The following is a 3,958-nucleotide window of genomic DNA, read 5'->3' as shown; positions in this document are numbered from 1 at the left end:
CATTCATGTTTGTGAACATTTAAGAATTATTTTTGAAGCATGTACTATTAAGCTTATTTCAGAGTTATTTTGAAAATAACTCTCATCAATTCTGCAGTCAAGTAAATGTCCTATTTCGTTTTGTTTTCATTCTGGCAATTAATTTTCAGAATGAAAGCACAGGTAATTAGACATTCAAGGGTATTTAAATTTTCAAAATTCATCTTTTAAACGTAAATGTTCTCAAATTTAACCTGTTGACAAATAAACAGATTTAAATTCTTCATTTTGCTGTCTGTTCAGCGTAAGGTGGAAAAAAAGTGGTATATGCCTAGTCTGTCCCCAGCCTCCTAAAGTGGTGCAATGCTGCAAAAACAACCACAGTCCCTCGTTGCTGGGCAATGGACAGCGTCACAAATCAAACTCCCTTCATTTTTGCATCTACTTGTCTAGCTTAATGTTGAGACAGTCACAAACAAAGTATTTGTTATATAAATGTGATTGTTAACATATTTCAGGAATATTTTCGATCTTACTTCGTGTTTATGTGTACTTAATGTGTTTTAACCTTGGAAGAAATACAAATTATTTACAGCCAAATTTAAATTACATTAAAAGAACTCAATATAACCTTATTACCTTGTGATAAACATGACTTTTAAAAAAGCCTGTCTGTTTATATTTTCCATTTGAATGACTTCCAGCAGATGACATTAAGTTATAAGGTGATGGATTCATAAAATCATAGAATGTTCTTCTCATTTGAAAGGAAATTCAGGTTGTTGTTATTTTTTTGTGTGTGCTAATCTCCTAGGGAACACAAATTCAAAGAAAACTCTCTCAGTCTGGGATGCCTTATTAATATATTTCCATTTCTGCTCAGTTTATGTCTAGTTCTTTAGTGTATCTGCTAACAATACTATTCAAGAACATCTTTCAAAAGTATCACAAGCTGTTATGACCATTATCAGTTATAATAGCTATATTATATATGGCATGTCAACATTCAGTCCAAAGATACCATTGCCTCTGAACAGATTATTTTTCCTGCAATTAGGTGCTGTATACTAAGCTAGCAAAAAAAATAAGAATTGGCTCCATGTACCAAGGCTCTATTTAGCAGAACTGTCTTGAAGGAAAATGAACAAAATGGATCTATGAGCACTTTGTAGGAAAGGAACAACGTGCGATACATAGAGTATTATAATAAAAATAATAACAGTCGTCAGATCTGACCTAAGGGAAACTGAACAGCAAAAGTAAAAGCAATTTCACAACCCTTATATAACCATCGTCTTCTTTTTTGCTGTTGTTGTTTTCTTTGGTTTCCATGGTGAACTGTATTTGCATGAAAGGCTTACCACTTGGATTAACTGCCCCCATTAGTCCAACTTCACCTCACTCTCCAAAAGCACCTTACCAATTTCCCATTTAACCAAATATCCAGATAAACTCAACTAAACAGCTAATTAGTTCAGAAAAAATGGTCAAAATAAACAGTGACTTGACTATCTCAAGACAATTTGGAAGAAGTTGAACAGAAGTTGGCCTTTGAAATGATACTGTAGGTAATATGGCCAACTGTGCAAACTAGGAATGAGTTTCTTCTGGTACAATTGGCAACTTTATGAAGAATAAGTTGGCAGTGCCAAAAGAAGGAAAACTGACAGAAATAAGTGCTGTTGGACGAGTGGAAATTTGATGCTTCTGATGATTATTTTTCTTTATTATATTTAAAATTGTAATATTTCATATTTATGAATCATAAACTAAATATATGAACTATATATGATGCACACTATATATCTAGTATATAGTAGTTGTGCATTATTTATAGTTTGTATATGTGTGTGTGTGTATATATATATATATATATATTTCCTCTGGCTTTTTTGCTTTACCTAGTTGAATATGTGTTTTTTCCCTAATTTTGATATAAATTTAGACTAAGAGAAATGTTGCAAGGATAGTAAAAAAATTTCAGCTCCAAAATTCTCAGATTCCCTAAATTTTGACATTTTAATATATTTGTTTCCTCTCTCTCTCTTTCCCTGAACAATTTAAGAGTAAGTTGAAAATTTAATAGCCACATCACTCATAAGTGCACTTCCCTGACAGCTCAGTTGGTAAAGAATCCACCTGCAATGCAGGAGACCCTGGTTCGATTCCTGGGTCAGGAAGATCCACTAGAGACAGGAAAGGCTACCCACTCCAGTATTCTTGGGCTTCCCTTGTGAAGAATCCACCTGTGATGTGGAAGACCTGGGTTCGATCCCTGGGTTGGGAAGATCCCCTGGAGAAGGGAAAGGGTACCCACTCCAGTATTCTGTCCATGAGGTGGCAAAGAGTCAGACACGACTGAGTGACTTTAACTCTTCACTGTTAAATATTTAAGTGTGTATTTCTTAACAACAAGGAGTACTGATTATTTTTTAAAATATACCCTAAAATATTACTCAACCTTTTAAAAGTTTCTTTTGTAATCACAAATTTGTTTTCATAGTAGAAAATACAAGGATGAAGAAAAAAGAACATCCCCAATAATTCTCTGCAACATAAAGAAATGACCAGCATGAACATTTTGTCTGGTCTTGAGGTGTTTTCTATGTAACTTTTATGGCCTACCACTCATGCTGTGTTCAGTTGCTTTAGTCATGTCCGACTCTTTGTGACCCTATAGACTAGCCCTCCAGGCTCCTCTGTCCATGGGATTTCCCAGACAAGAATACTGGACTGGGTTGCTATTTCCTTCTGCAGGGGGGTCTTCCCAACCCAGGGATAAAAGCCACATCTCTTATGTCTCCTGCATTGGCAGGCAGATTCTTTACCCACTGAGTCATATCACTCATATTATAAGTTAAAAAATCATAATATTTCTCAAATGCTTTATAAAAGTTATTCTTAAAAATCCAGTACATTGACCCTCATCTTTTTCAGAGAAACATTATTGACATTTCTTAGCTTAGGCTGAAAATTCCAAGGCAGTTTTGCCTCTCTTTCTCCCCCAAACAGTTTGCAGATTCATTGGTTCTTATCTTCACAATATCTCTCTTCTTTCCTCTTTCAGTTTTCATTCACCTATTTATTCAAAATTTCTAACTACTTTCTATACAAATTTGGGACCTAGATTCAAATTGAAGTTCCCCCTCTGACTAACTTCAGTTCAGTCAGTCAGTTCAGTCGCTCAGTCGTGTCCGACTCTTTGCGACCCTATGAATCGCAGCACACCAGGCCTCCCTGTCCATCACCAACTCCCGGAGTTCACTCAGACTCACGTCCATCGAGTCAGTGATGCCATCCAACCATCTCGTCCTCTGTTGTCCCCTTCTCCTCCTGCCCCCAATCCCTCCCAGCTTGTGTGATCTTAAAAACAGGTTGCTTAGCCTCTCTGGGCCTCACTTTTCCCGTGTGTAAAACAGGGATACTAATACTGATACACAGTAGTCCCCTCTTATCCGTGGTTTTGCTTTCTTCCATTTCCATTACCCAAGGTCAACTGTGGTCCAAAAATATTAAATGGATAACTCCAGAGATAAACAATTCATAAGTTTTAAATTACATACCATTCTGAAGTAGTGTGGTGACTCTCAGGCTGTCCAAACCCATCCCACCCAGGATCCCCAAGCATCGACATTGTCTGCTCCTAACAACCAACCATTGATATCATCATAGCCGGATGATCCATGATCTCCTTCATGGATCAGGAGATGATCCTCCTTCTGAGAAACATCACACTGCCTCCATCATTCACCTCACTCCATCTCATCACGTAGGCATTTTATCACAATAAGGTATTTTTGAGAGAGAGAGCACATTCACACAACTTTTATTACAGTTGTTGTTTAGTCGCTAAATTGTGTTCAACTCTTTGCAACCCCATGGACTATAGCCTGCCAGGATCCTCTGTCCATAGGATTTCCCAGGCAAAAAAATCGGAGTGGGTTGCCATTTCCTTCTCCAGGGGATCTTTCTGACCCGG

The sequence above is a fragment of the Bubalus bubalis genome, chromosome X, assembly GCF_019923935.1.
Source record: "Bubalus bubalis isolate 160015118507 breed Murrah chromosome X, NDDB_SH_1, whole genome shotgun sequence".
NCBI lineage: Eukaryota > Metazoa > Chordata > Mammalia > Artiodactyla > Bovidae > Bubalus > Bubalus bubalis.
This window is presented reverse-complemented; position numbering follows the sequence as displayed.